Genomic DNA, 18543 nt, shown 5'->3' on the forward strand with positions numbered 1-18543 from the left:
ACCTAGTGGTTAGAGGGCAGACCCCTCTTCCAAATATCTCTCCAACAAATTACTTAACCACTCTGTCTATATCCGTGCCCTTATCTATAAAGTGAATCTAAATGTAATCATTCCTTAGGATTTTGTGAAGATTAATAGAACTTAAAAGGATGTCTAGGGCCATATCTGTTTCCCAGCACACAAGGGTAGCACTCAGGAAGGGCACTTTGGCCTTAAGATCAGCATGGGCAGCATGGTAAGACTCAGATGGAAACAAATAAAAAAGAACTACAAATATTTCCATTACTCAGACATGCATTTTTAACAGACTGTATCTACTTAAGACAATAGAAAACAGTACAACATTAGTGAAGGATAGACACGGATCAATGAAATAGAATAATAAAGATGTAACCTCTACAGAAATGCTGGCTTCACAATTCAATGGAGAAAAATGGTCTCTCAAATGGTGCCAAAACAGTTGGGATTCCCATAGGCAAAGAAATTCACTTCAGCCTAACTGCATACCTCACACAAAGATTGTCTCAAAATGTGTAAGAAGTTTAGAAGTAAAAGTCCAAATTACAAATCTGTTCGGGGCTGGAGATGCTGCTCAGTTGGCAGTGTCTGTGTAACATGCATGAAGCCCTAGGTTCCATCCCTAGCTCTGCATCAACCAGGCACAGTGACTGACACCATAATTCCAACACTCAGGAGACAGAAGCAGTATGATCAGAAGTTCAAAGTCACCCTAAGCTACAGACTGAGTAGCTAGCCTGATTTGTGCAAGACACTGTCTATACACAAACAAGCAAACAAATAAAAACCTTTGGTTAAAGGGGCGGGAGGGGGGCTGGAACACTTCCGGGCCTGGGGCTGGATCAAGTTCTTACATTTGATGGTCAAAAATGAACCATGTGAAAAATTGCTAAAGTGGACTTGATCAAGCTTAAAACCTGTCAAAGATGAGAAGATAAGACCTGAGGGGGAGCCAGGGTTACGAGAAGCATTGCTAACCAGACAGCTGGCAAAAGACCATAGAGAGCTTTCAAACATCAATGAGCAATCCAGTTAGAAAATGAAAAACCACAAAAAAAAGGAAATGTTTGTGCAAAGGGGGCAAATAAGCAAGTAGAGGTGCCTCCCACACCCCTAGCTACCAGGAGAACACAAATGAAGAGCGCCACGAGGTGCCGCTGCCAGAACGCACAAGCAGCAATGAGATCAGACATGACGGGGAAAACCAACTTTCCCAGACAGTGCTAGTGGTGACGGCACAGAGTACCTTCACAGTCGACATAAAACGTAAACACGTGCTTACCATATAACCCAGTAATCACAGTCCCAGTCAGGCGAAGGAGATCGCTCAGCTGGTAAGTCACTGAGCATGAGGACCTGGGTTTGATCCCCAGAACATAAAGGAGCCGGGTATGGTGGTGGCTCAGGTTATAATCTCCTCGCTGGGTGGATGGAGATACGCAGAGCTCTGGAGCTCATTGGCCAGCCCGACTAGTCCACCAGAGCTCCAGGCCAGTGAAAGATCAGGTGTCAAAAACAATTACAAAAAAAAAAAAAACAAAAACAAGCTGAAGGACCCCTAATGATTGAAACCTGAAGTTGTCACGAGCCTCTATGTTGTTGCAGGCACAAATGCACCAGCACAACCAGACACGACACTCATTGTGGCTTTACTTATAATTCCCTGGCATGAGAAACAACCGAAACAACCCTGGAATATGTGTCTGACAAAAGCAGCAGTGTATCTAACGCCATGGACTGCTTTTCATTGATGAGACCAAGTGACCCAGTGAGATGCGGCAACCTGCATGGACATCAGCCAATTCTTTTTAAAGCCGGGATTCACATATTAAATGCTGTGTGATTTCTTCTCCACAGCATTCTAAGGACAGCAAAACGGAACATGTGCAGAACAAATCCGAGGTGCTACGGAGGGAAACAGAGGTGTCCCCTTAGCAGGGGTAGCGTGAAAGATCTCATGGTAACAAAATGGCGCTGTACCTACATCCCTATTGTTTGTAGGGATGTTTACATGTACTAGAACTACACAGAACAATGTTATGCAGGCACAAAACAATGCAGGTACATGTAAAGAAAAAAAAAAACTAGAGAATGGTGATATGCAATACATCATGGTAGAGTTCTTGCCCAATATGCATGAAGCCCAGGGTTCAAGTTTCAACACTACACAAAAACACACACAGAGTAGGGTGGTCTGAATCTGAGACAAAGCCCTCCATAGGTATGAACATTTGGTGCCCAGCTCATGGTGCTATTTGCAGAACTTTTGAAACAGGATGCATGGCTAGCAGAGGTGTGTTACCAGGCATAGGATTCTGCGTTTGATAGCCCAGCTCTACTCCTGGCTCAAGGTTTTTGCTTTTGACCCACCAGGACATGAGGTGGGTCATCACACACTGAAGACACGGCTTTGAGCTCTGCTTGCCTCTAACATCAGTAATGATCCTTTTCACTTATGTAAATGTGGAGTCATAATAATAAACTGGGTAAGCCAGGTGCAGTGGTGCCTGCGTGTAATCCCAGCTCTCTATGAGTTCGAGGCCGGCCTGGTCTAGAACTTGGCTATGCAGGACACCTGAGGCTACACAAAAAAAAAAACCCTGTATCAGAAGGAGGAGGAGGAGGAGGAGGAGGAGGAGGAGGAGGAGGAGGAGGAGGAGGAGGAGGAGGAGGAGAAGCTGGTTGTATTTGACTCTGTCCTCTTCAATGAAGATGTAGAGCCATAGCCCCAGAGGGCAGGGTACAGTAGCCTTAGTCTCTTAGCATGTGTTCACAGACCGTGAGGACCACTTTACCCAAAGTAGTACCACATGCTTTGTTTTGCTAATAAAAAGGATCCAGCCTCACCTGTTCTCAGGTGCCAACTCTGCCTTCTTGCAGGCAGACAAAATCTGTTTTTTTTTTTTAGTTTATTTATTTTATGTATATGAGTGTTCTGTCTGCATTTACACCTGCCAGAAGAGGGGATCAGTTCACATTATAGATGGTTTTGAGCCACCATGTGGGTGCTGGGAATTGAACTCATGACCTTTGGAAGAGCAGACAGTGCTCTTAACCACTGCGCCATCTCTCCAGCCCATACTCTATTCTTATTTTGATGGCCCCAGCCAGCACTCTGGCCTTGAGCACACCCTGGCACTCAGTTGGCCAGGAGTATATGTAGGGTGAGGAAAGCTGCCTACTGTTGCCATATGCTGTGAGGTCGCAAGAGTGTCTCCTCAGATGTGGTTTCAATAACAAATGACAAAATCAGATTACTGAACACCATAGGGCTCTCTCTGAGAAGACCATGAGATGTGGGGGCCTTAAGCCCACTTATCAAAATGCTTCTTTTTCACATTTCATTGCAGAGGAAACAGCAATAAATATTGAGCAAAAAGAGTTAATTTATATCGGAAGGATTTTATTCTGCTTAACAAAATAAGTTCTGCTGACCCCAGAGAATGCTTTATATTAAAATTCTCACCAACCCATAGGCACATTTCCTCAAAGGCCAGAAGTAGACAATGTAATGATTCTTTTTTTTTACTCAGTAAAAATTAACTTAAGCCACGGTGGTGGTGGCACACACCTTTAATCCCAGAACTCGAGGGACAGAGTCAGGTGAATCTCTATGAATTGAAAGCCATGCTGGTCTACAGATCGAGTTCCAGGACAGCCAGGACTATATAGTGAGACTTTGTCTTGAATGAATGAATAAATGAATCTATAAATGAAGAAAGAGAGAGAGAGAGAGAGAGAGAGAGAGAGAGAGAGAAGGAAGGAAGGAAGGAAGGAAGGAAGGAAGGAAGGAAGGAAGGGAGACAGTTGAAATTGATGATAGCAAAATTACAGTGTTAGGACTAGCTAAGACCTGTCAGGAAGTGTCCACAAAGAAGCTCCTGTTGTCCCTCCACTCCCTGTGTCAACCAGTTGGCCTCAAACATACAGCGGTTGTCCTGCCTCAGCCTCCTGAATGCTGGGATTGGAGATGTGAGCCCCCATGCCCAGCAGAGCTGATTTTTTTTTCTATACTGAATTTTTATTAAAAAGTACTCTATTTTGTTGTTTGGTTATTTGAGGAATACGGGAGTGTTTGTGTGAGATCATGTATATTGCTCTTTAGTCCAGGCTGACCTAGAGCTCCTTATGTAGTCCAGGCTGTTATCAGACTCACAGAAATCCTTCCAAGTGCCAGGATGACCTGTAAGGAATTTTTCATAAATAAAAAATCCCCGGGAATTGGTGGCATATGCCTGTTATCCCAGCACTCAGGGAGGCAGAGGCAGGCAGAACTCTGTGAGCTTGAGGCCAGCCTGTTCTACAGAGTTCCAAGACAGCCAGGGCTGCAAAGAGACAACCCTGTCTCGAAAACAAAACAATACAAATGAGTAAAAAATTCCATACTGAGAATACAGTTTCTCATGTCCCCTCATATCCCCAGTTGAGGGTGGAACTCATTGTCTCACACATGCTAAGCATGTGAGTCATGCTCTCAGCCCAATCGTTTTGTTTTGTATTGAATACAAACAATTATCAATTTTGAAAGGCTTACCTGGCCTTTCTAAATCCCAGGGCTGAGACGAGCACAATCCCAGTTTCTAATTCTAGGCTACTGTTCTAAGGACCTCTTCCATATCACACGATGAGGAAGCCCAGCAAAGCCTCCCGAAACGTTGCTACCCTCCTTCCAAATCATGGCAGTGTCAACACAGAAAAATGCAGCTCTCGCCCTAAACGGAAGAAGAGATAGTTTACTCTGGGGCCCATGTTGAGTTTCTGTGACTCAGGAGCACAAATTTAAGCTACTCTAAATTCCATGCTCCCTGCGGAAGCAGTCTCCTGACAGTTTACAGTTTTACAGAACAAAGACAGTCCTAAGCCAGGAACTGTAAAGTACGTTGGTGCAGACATCAGAGAGGTGGCTATTCCAAGAAGGGGGACGTTTCTTTATAGGCCTCATATGCTAGCTGAGGACGTGCTTGGCTTTTGAGTTAGTGGAAGCCAGCTAGTGGTCTGCTAAGTTAACAGATTCTAACATGGTTTCATCTACTCCTCACACGATGTTAGGTTACAACAGAAGGAGGCAAGGAATAAAATATTGGGGGACAAAGGCTGTCCCAAGATAGACAATTGCCATCTAGACCCGCAACATTGCAACGGCCCCACATCACGTCAGTCTTAATCAGTCAAGTGGTCTTTGTAGACATAGTTTCCTTCCAGGAATGAATTTCGTTGACAGCAGGAAGCTCCCTCCACCCTCCATGTTTATTTGTGAAGTTTCACTTGGTCTCTCCCACCAACTCAGTCTCTGCTGACACCTCTTTTGACACACCAGGTGTTCCAAGGCAAATTTTAGAAAGGCTTTCTTCTAAAGAAACTTAAAAATCTCTATTTCTATTCGCTCTCGGCAGCAATCAATTCTCTCAGTGAACATCTCCTTCTGAAAGAAGCCCCACACTGCTGGGTGGTCATGGTGTGTGAGGGCGCAGGAGCGGGGCCAGCATCTGGAGAGCAGGGGGGGTTCATGGCAGTGCCCCTCAGAAACTTCCCAGAAACAATCCTTTCATCCTCTTCAGTACAAATGTTGTTTGTTTGTGTACTGGGAGTTATTGAACCAAGCACCTCTGAGTACAGGGTGTTACAGTGCTGAACTACACTTCCAGCTGCCCTCCCTTTTGAAAGCTGACCCTGTCTAGCAGTTAAAATAAAGCTCATTCTTTTGTACCCAGTTCTCTCTCTATTCAAAGAGGAGAGCTGAATCAAGAGGCAAGATTTTTTTTTTTTTTTTTCTGAGACAGGGTCTCACGTAGCCCAGACTGGCCTCAAGTTGCTCTGTAGCCAAGGATGGCGTGCTGGGATTACAGGTGCTGCACCAGCATGCCTGGCTTTTGTAACTCTAAGGACCAGATACAAGCCACCTCACTGTGTCAGCTGAGCCACAATCCCCTGGCCCAAGAGCCCTCTTTACCTCACTCTATATCTTACTCCCTCTTTACCAAGGTCTTTAAACTGGGGTTGAGGATTCCCGCAGAATCTATAAACAGAATTCAGGGTGTTAGTGAATTTTGGGAAGCGAAAAAAAATCGCATCATGTCTTTATTACCTCTACCTGAAACGCAATATTTCTCCAGGCCCTGCCCTGCCTCTGCCCACCTTTACCTCCTCATCTATGGGTTTACACTGGCATATGGCCCTTCAGCTATTAATGCAGACACAGAGTGTTAGCAGGGCTTACAGATTTCACCAGGAGAAATCGGAGCTGTCAATTCCTGTGGCTTGTGGGTATCTCAAAATATCATATTCTCTAGTCACTACTTTGTGTCATATTTTCATAGACCCACTGCTACATCTCATAAGCCAATAACAAACACTTGTTTTTATAAAGTGATGATTCTCAGCCTTCCTAATGCTGCAACCCGTTAAAATAGTTCCTCATGTTGTGGTGACCTTAAAGTTATTTTTGTTGTTACTTCATAACTGTAATTTTGCTACTGTTATGGATGGTAATGTAAATATCTGTGTTTTACCATAGTGTTAGGTGACCCTGTAAAAGGTTTTTCTCCAATCCCCAAAGGGGTTGTGACCCATAGGTTGGGCACCACTGCTGTAAGGCAGTGTTGTTTTTAGTGGTCATTAGCTTTCAACAGAGTTTGCTTTCTTTGGACCCTTGGGGTTTTTTTTTTTTATGTCTTTATTGTAATATATATATATATATATTCCACCTATTTGAAGTCAGCTGAGCCTGGAGGTACATGCAAGTACTACCAGCACCTCAGGTGCAGAATCAGAAGGATTGCTGCAAGATGAAACCAGCCTGAACTATGTGGCAAGTTCCAGGCCAGCCAGGGATACAGTGTGACACTCTGCCAACACCGTTCAGTCTTCCCCAAAGGGTAGAATTCAGTGGCTTTGCTATTTTCACAGAATTAGGTAATTATCCCTATAATCTTAATTTGGAAGATTTTTTATCACTACAAAATAAAACTATACACTCTCGGCTACTTGAGAGTCCTCTCTACTCTTTGGAACTTTAACTCCCTTTGCTGCCAAGTAATAATCTACGGTGCGTTTTATCTATCCTGTTTTATCTATCTATGCTGGCAGACAGTTTGAGACTTCCTACTTTTTAGCTATTCGAACGCACATCCTGTGTGCTCGGCCTCTCTGCCTGGGAGTCTCACCAGCTCTGCACACTCTCCCAGTGGTTTTCCCATCATGTCTCCACTGCCTTGGTCACTCTGCCTCCCCCCAGAGACCCTGTTGTTTACGCAGTCGGTCAGCTGTGCTCTTGCCACTCACCCCAGCCGCTAGGCCTGCACCGGCTCCTCCGTCTTAACCCACCCCATCAATGCTAAAGAGCCAGCAACGAGTGCAAGAAAGACTGCTACACCAGAGGTCAGCACAGAACCCAGAGGGCGAGCCAAAGACCCTGCTTAAATAGTGAGAGGGGGGGTATAGCTAGGGAGTTTGCGCCAATCATGGCACCGTCTTTCATGCAAATGAAGGATTGTGTTTGCACCAGTCACAGACTACCCCCAAGGGAAATGATCAGGCTTTTGCTTGAGTGAAAAGCGCCACAGGGTCATGTGAAGTTCACCCATGCAGGCTTGTTTTGCTTAGAGGGCAGCTTGCAGTAGCTGGTGTGGGCTTTGTGGAGGGGTTATGACTGGAGTGTGTGTTCAGCTGTGGCTGTAGAGTCCTCCTGCCGCTGAAGCACACTCCAAGCAATTGTAAAATGTCTAAGATATCTGGGCTGCCATGAGTGTGGTGCTGGGTCAACAGTTTCACACTGGAAGATGGTAGAGATAAGAGAAGGGCCCATAAATACCATCCCTTGATGGTTTTAATCATTCATAGAAAGCATTCAATGAGTACTTAGGGGGCTGGGCAGATGACTCTCATTGAAGCGCTTGGTGTGCAAGCACAGGAACCTTCGTTTAGATTCCCAGCATCCGTGTACAAGTTGGCACAGTGACATGTACCTTTAATTCTAAGCCCTGAGGATCCCCAGCACTCACTGGCCCACCAGTCTAGCTGAGCCTGTGAGCTCCAGATCCAATCTCAAAAAACAAGGTGGAATGACTGAAGAATATACCCAACCTCTACAGAAATTGTGGTATTTTTATACAATGGAATACTACTCAGCAATCAAAAAGGAGGAAATCATGAAATTTGCAGGCAAATGATGGGATCTAGAAAAGATCATTCTGAGTGAAATGTCCCAGAAGGAGAAAGACAAACATGGGATATACTCACTTATATAGACCTATAAGATATGATAAACATAATGAAATCTATACACCTAAAAAAGATAATCAATTGAGCGGACATGGGGTAAGATGATCAATCCTCATTTAGAAAGACAGATGGGATGTGCATTGAATGTATGACAGGAGTCTACTGAGCGCATCTGAAAGACTCTAACTAGCAGTGTTTTCAAAGCAAAGACTCATGACCAAACCTTTGGCAGAGTACAGGGAATCATAAGAAAGAAGGGGAGTTAGTCTGATGGGGAAAGGATAGGAGCTCCACAAGGACCAAATATATCTGGGCACAGGGTCTTTTCTGAGACTGACATTCAACCAAGGATCATGTATGGATATAACCTAGAACCTCCACTCAGATATAGCCTGTGGTAGCTCAGTAACCAATTGCTTTCCCAAAGTGAGGGGAACAGGGACTATTTCTAACAGGAACTCAATGACTGGCTCTTTGGTCTCCCCACCCCCGAAGGGAGGAGCAGTCCTGTTAGGCCACAGAGGAGGGCTTTGCAGCCAGTCCTGAAGATACCTGATAAAACAGGATCAGATGAATGGGGAGGAGGTACCCCCCTATCAGTGCTTGGAAAGGGGCACGGTGGAGATGAGGGAGGGAGGGAGGGACTGGGAGGGAATGAGGGATGGGGACATGGCTGGGCTACAGAGTTAATAAAATGTAACTGATAAAAAAAAAAAAGAAAAAAAAAAAAGAAAAGCTACCTGCCGTTGGTACACAAATACAATATATATATATATATATATATATATATATATATATTAGTTTGCTCCCACTTGCTCTCACTGGGTATGTTCAATGTTCATCACAGTTCAGGTTATGTCTCATGCCTAGGTATAGATAGTCAAAAATAAATAAATAAACTCAATGGTACTTTTGTAAAAAAAAAAAAAAAAAAGAATATACCCAACCTCAACCTCTGGCCTCCACATGCATATATGTGAACATGTATATATAAAGACACACATACATACATCAATACATATATGTAAATTTATATCACATATACATAAGTAGGTACCTACCACACCCACACTCACACTAAGTGTGCTTACAATAAAGACTTTAACAGTGCCAACAACTGCCTACTTGACTCCTGTCTGAGTGGCCCAGGCTGAAGTAGATGCCCCTGTTCTGGCTCCTGATGAATAATGCTATTAAGAACATTGGTATAGGAAGTTGTTAGATATACTTGTTAATTTACCTAGTATTGAGTTTATACTTAGGAATAGACTTTCATGGTCGCATGGTAACTGTGTGTTTAAACATTTGAGAAACTGTATTCCAAATCAGGTGTGCCCTCTTCCATCACTGGAAGTGCATTTAAAGGTTGCAATTTCTCAATGTCCTCTCTAACTCTTGCTATTCTGTTTCTTTTTATTATTATTATTATTATTATAGCCGTCTTAGGAGGCATGAATTCAGTGTCTCATTGTGAGTTTTGTTTGCATTTTCTTAATGGATGTTTAACATTTTTTCGTGTTCTTAAAGGTGATATGTCTGTCTTCTTTGGAGAACTATCTACTCAAATCATTTGTCCATTCTTAAACTGGGTTATCTTTGTATTGTTGAATTATAAATATTCTTTATATGGTTTGGATTCAACGCCCTTGTTAGATGCATGATTTGCAAGTGTTCTCTCCCATTCTGTGGACTGCCCATTCACTTCCATGATGTTATTATTTATAACAGGCAAGTTCTAACATGGGACCAGGTATGACAGGACACAACTTTAATCCCAGCACTCGGGAGGCATAGGAGGGCACATTTCTCTCTGAGTTTAGGGTCAGCCTGATTTACATAGTGTGCTGGGTAGTGTTATGTCAGCTTGACCCAAGCTATGACCCTCATCTGAGAGGAGAAAACCTCAAGTGAGAAAATGACTTGGGCTTTTTGCAGACAGGCATGTAAGGCATTTTCTTAATTAGTGATTGATGGGGGAGAGTCCAGCCCTTTGTGGGTGGTGCCATCATGAGTTCTAGGCCAAAGACAACCATATAGTGAGATCTTATCTCAAAATAAAACAAATTAATTCGTAGGCCAAGGCGATGGCTCCATGGATAAGGGCACTTGCTTAAGAGTACCTGAGTTTAGCTTCTCCCAGCCCCATGGCCCAGGGTAGGTAGAAGAAAGACACCCAAGTACCCACTCCAACCTCGCACCTGTACAATGAGCAAATATGTGATGGAGAGATGAGAAAGATGGAGTACATGGTGTAGAGATGGAGAGAAAACAAAGCCGAGCAGTTCGTGCACTGTAGAGAAAGGTGGAACTGGAGACAGGGTCCAGTCTGACATCCATAGCTGTGTTGACGTCCATAGCTTGTGTTGCCACCAAAGACTATCTGGATGTCAGTGGTCTTGGCTGCTGCCTGAAACCATGTTGATGTCTGGGGGGCAGAGAGGGCATCATGTTGATGTGAGGGGCCGAACTGATTTGATTGGCCTGTGCTGCAACCTGAGGCCATGGTGACATCCTGATCAGGGCTGCTGCTGAAAGTCATGTCTGAATCTATCGTCCTGTCACAGCCAGGGTCTGTGTAGATGTCCGGGGGCCCTATTACCACCAGAGACCATGTGGATGTCCCTGGTCTGGTCCCTGAGGATATATTGATGTCTGATCACTGTGCTGAGCTGTTCTTGCACCTTGCTTGAACACCATAGAAAAGCTGGCTCTGGTGGCATTGGTGCGGGATAGGTAGGTGGCCCCATCTCTTGTCTGCTATGCAGTGTCATGGGCCTAGAAGAGATGCTCCTTTCTTGCTGCCCCAAAGATACTGAGAGCAGGAGAGCAGAGCCCTGCCCTTCAGACTGCAGCTCTTGGGAGAGTGGGCTCTGCATCTTGCTTGGGCAGCACAGTAGAACTGGCCCTGGTGTTGAAAGCAGGTGCAAGCCAGCCCAGAGGATGTGAAAGGTAGCGAGCTGGCCCAGATCTCGAAGGCTGCAGCGTCAGGTGAGCTAGCCAGGGCAGTCGGGTGAGCTGCTCAGACCCAGATCCAGGGCTTTGAGTTGGCCCACCCCAACACCTACCCCATCTATGAACTGCTAGAGAGCATGAACAGGCTGGAACTGCAGATCCAAAGGCACAAGATGTCCACAACATAGGTCAACAACAGGATATCTGAGAGGAGTCCCAGTAAGGACCCATTGTTGATGGTGTAGCAGAAGCTAGAGGCCTTGAACCAGACCAATGACTCACTGCAATGAACATTTGCAAGTAAAGACTTGTGGATAAAAGGGTAGACTGTGGGAAACACCATGAGACATTATAGCTTCCTTGACAAGATGTTTTTGGTTTTGCTTTATTAATGTTTTTCTATTTTTATTTTTAATTTTCTTTTGTGGGGATGTTGCAAAGGCAGAGGGTGGGTAGGAAAGGGCAGGGAGATGAGGAGGATTGGGGTGCATAAAGAGAACTTCACCAAGAATCAACAAAAAGTTAAAAGAAAATAAATAAATAATAAATTTATTCCGAGGAACCTGTAAGATTTTCCCGGCCGGCTGAGATGATCCATGACACAGAAAAGGAGAGCTCTTGCCCTAGATTCGGATACCCTCAATTTCTCTGGACCTCAATTTACTCTCTCGTAAAATGTATGAAAAAGATTGAGTCCAGCAGTCCCTCCCATTTCTGTGGTGATATTTACTGTGCAGACACTGAGTGGAGAGCAATGCTGCTTTATTAAATACCTCAAGTCTGTAAAACCAGCTGCTTGTATTTTTCCCCCCATAGGAAGCCATTGTCTGGCAGTCACAGGAAGACTAGGCCAGAGCTCAGAGAAGTATGCCAAGGGTAAAGGTGACACAATAGGGGAAGGAAACAGTCTCTTTAAAAGCCGTCAATTAACTTCAACAAGTTGCCAGCAGACTGGAAAGTTTGTTTTGTTTTGTTTTGGGGTAAAGGACAAATGCCAGCTTTTCAAAGATAAATAAAGTGGGCTAGATGACTGGGCCACAGACACCTGCAAATGAGAGAGGAGATTGTTAGGGTAATGTTAGCAATAGAAGAAAGCATGAGTTGTTGTCACCAGTCATCAAAAGGAACAAAAAGGAGAAAAACACAACCACAGCTCCACACTTGGCCTTGTAAAGGCACTTCCACAATGTTACTACTCTGTGTCATTTTCCCTTGTAAAGTAAATGTCATAGGGCTTGGTGGCACACTTGTGTAGCCCCAGCATCCAGGAGGCTAAAAAAAGAGAATTCTGAGTTCAAAGTCAGCCTGGCCTACAAACATAGCAAGACCCTTTCTAGGATGGGCGGTGGTAATGTCATAGTTAAATAAGGCTTGGCCGAGGCTTTTTAAAAATCAATTAAATGGGAGATAACTTGCATTTTCAAAAACTTTAGTTGCGAGTTCTAAAGCAATTGAATGCATTTTAACTCCTTCTGAAATCTATTTCCACATGGCACAAATATTGACGACACCAATAATTAGAATGCAAACTATACTTGCTCCCTGTCACACACTAAATATGAAGGGAGGTGGCACAAGCCTGTAATCCCAGGATGATCAGAGTTCAGGGCCATCCTGGGCAATGCGGCAAAGTCCTATCTAAATAATAAGTTAACACGGTTTTGTGGGCCACTGGAGTGTAGCCCGATGAATGAGCAGTGGGTTCGGTCCCCAGCAATATACACACAGCAAACAAAAACTCCCATGAGATATTTGCAGGAAGGTAGCTTGTTCTCCTGACATATGGAAACCAGCCACTCTGGTTTAGCATGCACAAACTATGCTAAATTCTCCACAAACTCCCCACGGAACATGTTGGCATCCGTTTAAATTAACAGATAATTAAATTATCAAGGGAAGGAGAAAATCCTTAGATGCTCCACTGTTAGGACTCCCATTTTTCTCCTTAGCACATCTCAGACTCCCCCCTTTCCAAGAGATACCACAATGTGGGGAAGAGGAGTGAGTGCAGGCCGTGAAGAAGCAGGATCAGGGCTCACAAACCCTGCTGGGCAGTTACTGGCCAGCTGAGAAGGGACTGTGTCAGGCAGACCCAGAAGGAAACTGAACTGCTCTTGAGGCAGCTGGGCTGGATGGCGGCCAGTCTCCACCTCCTCCCTGGGTCAGAGAGGAGCTCCGCACAGCTCTGTGAAGCCCCACACCATGAGACAAAAAGTGCTCACTGGACAGAGGGTCTGGTTTCACCTTTGTTAGTGAACAGATTGAACCAGGTTTCCATAGCAGGTCAAGGGACAGGGGACAGTGAGGACCACATGAGTACGTGCTGTGTGCTGCGTCAGAAACTTGCAGGATTGTTTGGAAAGACTGAAACTAAATAAAGACTTATTAGCATAAGACAAGCATTGTGAAATTTGGTCAAAGGGTTTTATGCAAGGATGCTCTTTAAAAAAAAAAAAAAGGCCTTCATAGCAATGGAGAAAGTAGAGAAAAATACAGCATTTTATTTAAGAGAGGAACTTATTATGCATAATTTTTCATGCCAACAATTGTTTTAGTTTTTGTTCTTTGTTTCTTTTTTGACACTAGACTCTGGGAATGGTCTCCTAAGTTTTGGACTTTTCCACAAAAGAAAAGTAAAATTCTTTTCACAAAACTAAAGTGTACTTAATTTTTTTTTTTTTTTAAGTAGTGAACCAACATTAGACAACTTAATCTTTTCCCCCTCCTTCTTTACTAGTCTTCCCCTTTAACTGGGCTTATCTTCAGACGTTCTAAGAGGAAAAGCTGACGTCTGATTCCTCGTTAGTTCCTTTTTTTGCTTTCGTAACAACTTTTCTCACATTTCCTCTCCAGTGCTAGTATTTTATTGTCCTGTGAAAACCCAGTTGCAAGCCAAATAGTATCAGATGAGAAAGTAAGTATGGAACTGAAACACAGACATTCGCATGCAGAAATGCTGCGCTTTTGCTCTCTGCACGTGGGGGGCCGAGGCTTTTCTGGAAGTATGCACTGAACTGTGGCATCACGGTGGTGACAGTGCACCTCTCCTGGGGACATACTCTTTCCTAAGCGCCTCCCTAGTGCACTGTGTCCTTCAGAGGAAAGAGCCCGGAGGACTGGCTCCAACTAGGAGCAGTGTTAGCCAGGCTGGCCTAAGACAACATGGCTGGGTGCACCATCCCAGTTTCCACTGTCTTGTTCATTGCAAGGAGACAAGGTCAGGACACAGGATGCAATTTACACAGAGAAGCATGGAGGGAGGCTGAAAACAGGGAGTGAATGTTGGGATCAGTAAGCAGGCATCTCTACAGCCAGCCCCAAGGGACCTGACAAACCGGTTATCAGGCATTTGTGAAGCCACCAAGAAGACCACCTGCTGATCACCTGGAACCACCTGCACATGCCCTGGGTCACCTAATAAGAGAACTCCTGGAGCCCCTCCTCTCTCTTTTCTCTCTGCGACCCCTCTTTCCCTTCCCCCTAATAAACCTCCCACGTGGAACCGGTCTCGTGGTGTGATTCGTGAACCCCGTCGTGTAACCTTCACAGACGCGTGTTTTCTAACAGTGAAGAGCTGGTGAGAGCTGAGTGGTGGAGAGGGTCAAGGGAAGAGTTTGAGCTGTGATGCCACAAAAAAGCCTGTGCCAGAGTGGCTTTTTGTTGTTGTTTTGTTTTTCAAGACCGGGGTTTCTCTGTGTAGCTCTGGATGTCTGTCCTGGAACTTGCTCTGCAGACCAGGCTGGTCTGATCTCCTAGACATCTGCCTACCTCTGCCTCTCTGAGAGCCAGGATCAAAGCCTTGTGCCACCATGCCCGGCCAGAGTGGCCTTTTTTGTTTACTGCTGAGAGGTTCAGCGTGGAGTAGCCTGCCATCACTCCAGGCCAAATGGAGCGAATCAACAGAGAGGATAGCTAGTTTTAGTCCCATTTCATCTCAACTCTATGTTTAATTCTTCCTTCCATAAGTAGTGTTTTTAAGCTCTGTCCGTCATAGCTCCAATTTATGCTGATTTGCTTGTTTGTTTATCCTTCTTCCTTTCCTCTCATCCCCCTCCTCTCAGAGATCTATAAAACCTAACACTTTGAAAAATTTCCCCCTCTTCATATACTCTGATCTACAAACCAGAACTTTTATTTCTTGTCTTTCTTTTTTGTTTATTGTTTGAGAGAGGGTCTCACGTATCCCAGGGTGGCCTTGAGGTTGCCATGTAGCTAAGGATGACGTTAAACTGATCCCCTTCTGCCTCTCAAGTGCAGGGGTTACAGCGTGTGCTACCACACCATTTCTTGTGCACTGGGGATCAAACTCAAGATTTTGTGCAGTCTAGGGAGACACTCTGTCAACTGAGCCACAGCTCCAGCCCCAAACCAGGACTTGTATTGGCTTGCGTATCTCAGGGTTCTAGTCAACTGCGCAAAACTGGCGACAGTGACGATGATGGTGCTGATGATAAGCCCAAAGGTGGAAGGAGGAATGTGACTTGGAGTCACAGCTTCATCTGGAAAGATCTTTTCCAGCCAATTGAGAAGCACCCTTGCAGCTGTGCTACTAGCTCTACTAGGTGGAGAAAAGCAAAACCACAGGGCATCTCTACCTTCAAGCTCAGTCTGCTGCTTGTATTACCCACCTCCTGGTGAAATTCAAATGAAAACAATGGCTGCCACCGGTCAGATTTCCAAGGGCACTTTGAAAACCCAGGGCAGGTTTGTTTTCCTGGCTCAGCTGCTTCGGAGAGGTCCCCACTTAGAGCCATGTACAGTCATTTTATATCTACCGCTACACATTCTTGTTCGCTGCATGAAATCTTGCCAATGAGTTGGTTTTTTTTTTTTTTAATACTTTTTGAAATTAACCACACCCCAAACAGCAGAACAGCCCTGTGTATACAAACGCTCTGGAAAGGCCCAAGTCAGGTACTGGGTGTCGGCACAGGACAAACCACATGCTCTGCCTTGGCAGCCCTGTCCTCACCTGCAAGCTTCCCACACACACTCCCTTCCAAAATGCTGCTCCTCTCATGCTGACAGTTGGCTGAGCTACCGTGAGGGGAAGCGTTGGTACTATAGAAACTCAGCTTTTCCATTAAAACTTGATTTAGTCTTTCAACCAAATTCACATTGGGGGTCCTACTTTTTCTTAAATATCTTGGGCACTCAAGAGTTAACGGGTAGGGAAGCTGGTGGAGTCTGGGGCTGCCATCCAAGGCCAGCTGAACAGGCAGCAGGAAGGGTTTGGTTCTGGCGAGGCTACAGACAGGCCATCTGGATGCTGGAAGGACCCAGAATGCCAGCAGCAACTTTTCTTTTCAGTGTTAGGCTTCATCAAGTCTGGCCTGGAAAGTCTTAGGTTTAAGATGCAAACTGGGATTCTTCTTGCAACAGAAATGTGGTATTTTGGATTTTATGTAAAACAAACATCTACTACATATATTCTTTGGCAAAAAAAAAAAGGTCACGGGGACAGTATATATCCAAATAAACATATTTAGAGAAATGAGGCTTGGGCTCAGCGGAAGACAAAGCCCTGGTTTGATTCCAACATATATATATATACATATACATATATATACATATATATGTGTGTGTGTTCATATATATGTGTGTGTATATACCTATTCATATATATGAAAGAAAGCAGATTTTCTAAATTTAAAGATATAGAGAGACTCTTAATGAGTTTCATTATTTTTGCTAGAAATCTAGATAGATCATTTTGAAGGAAAAGTTGCTTTTTATTTCCTATAGTGTACCCCTATGCCAGTCTTCTTTAGACTTATTTTTCCTATAGGCAACTTGAAAGGAAATTGTTATTTACATTTATAATTAATTGCATTAGGCGTACCATTAGTATGGGTCAGTTGAAATTCCTTTCATAGGAATTCCCGTGTGTGTGTGTGTGTGTGTGTGTGTGTGTTAGTAAAATTGAAAAACAAAAAAGCCTGGAGGGAAATTGTAGCAATTTCCTACTCTCTATCACTTTCTAACACACTCTAGAAGCCACCCACCTCAAGATACCATCTGCTCTCCGTGGGCTATAGCACTGTTTGGTTTACATGTGTAATTCTTAACAATGAGAGGAAGAAGTGAATGCAAGTGCTACTGGACAGACGGAAGCACAATATTGTCTTTCAGGGAATTCTTACCTTACCCAAGAGAAAACAGCTTGTGTCTCTCAGAGCAAACTAGATGGAGTGAGGGAAGACCTGGTAATTTTTGTGGGTTTTCCCCCTGTCCATGGCATTAATTGCCACCTAGCAGCAGAGAAGGGAATTTCACACTTAGCTAGGGACTGAAAGTCTAGGAAAACATTTCAAAAGGGCCCGTAGCTTTTATTGTGAACAATACCTGAGACTCCATTGGCCTACTTTGGGACTGACTTTTTCTTTCTCATTAAGGAAAGAAAATAGAACAGAGCGGATTAATATGTCTGGATTATTTATAAAAAATATTCTTTACATTATGAAATGTCCATTCTTCTGTTACCTTTGCCACCTCAGCAACAGACCAAAGGGAAAGGAACCCTGGAACCATCTCCAACAATAAAAGAAAATAAAAATAGAATAAAAAGTAAAAGAAAATAGAAAAAAGAAGAAAAAGAAAATAAAAACTGTGGCCAATAAGGAAAGAAATACTTGTTTTTAGTACAGAGAGCACTTTCTCAAATAACCTCAGAATACATTCCTATTTTTAAAAACTACAGCAGAATACTATTCTGCTAGGACAGTAAGAGGAAATTTATGTAGACAAAAATAGAACACACTTATAAAGGATAAAATAATTTCTAAATGAAACTATTATTCAATCTGGGCTGTGGTGGAGCACACCTTTAATAACAGAACTCTGCCCCAGAACTCAGGAGGCAGAAGCAGGAGGATCTCTGTGAGTTCGAGGCTAGCCTTGTCTACACAGCAAGCTCTATTGAGAGACCAAAAGATTAAAAATTAGCAGCTATTATTTAAGGCCTGAACTAGGTGGGTGGAGAAGTCCAGGAATGCCCTGAGGGGAAGAACCAATTTACTGCATTCTTTCCCCACCCACTAGAGATACAGTTGCTAGGAAACTGGCCCATCCCCTTAGGGAGGGACACCAGGTCATTAATTGTCTGGGGACCTTCCTATAGCCAATCAATTCAAAATGTAGCATTTTGACCAATAGATGCTTGCCAGGCAGGAATCTCCCCTGCCTTGGGCATGCTGGGAGGGACCAGAATCTTTAAATCACCCAACTAAACTGAGTACAGCTCTTGGCTCTCACTGCTTCAGGGGGGGGATGGGGGACATGGGGAGAATGGGGGGGGGGAGTGTGAGACCAAGCTGCAGCTTGTAATGATTTATAATAAAAAGAACCTGTATT

General features: G+C 44.1%; 1 protein-coding gene across 7 annotated transcripts in view; it reads right to left on the bottom strand.

Moving 5' to 3' along the window:
• Positions 1–18543, bottom strand: part of LOC132647175 (uncharacterized) — a 55705-nt gene that overhangs the window by 25529 nt on the left and 11633 nt on the right. For 4 of the 7 annotated variants that reach the window (XR_009585485.1, XR_009585484.1, XR_009585480.1 and 1 more), the window contains one exon: positions 11936–12235. The exons of the other annotated variants lie outside the window; for them this stretch is intronic. The gene's annotated coding sequence lies outside the window, so the exon portion shown is untranslated. Of the gene's footprint in view, positions 1–11935; positions 12236–18543 lie in introns of those variants that run through there. 7 annotated transcript variants of the gene reach the window in all.

Source organism: Meriones unguiculatus, chromosome 14, assembly GCF_030254825.1.
Source record: "Meriones unguiculatus strain TT.TT164.6M chromosome 14, Bangor_MerUng_6.1, whole genome shotgun sequence".
Classification (NCBI taxonomy): Eukaryota; Metazoa; Chordata; class Mammalia; order Rodentia; family Muridae; genus Meriones; species Meriones unguiculatus.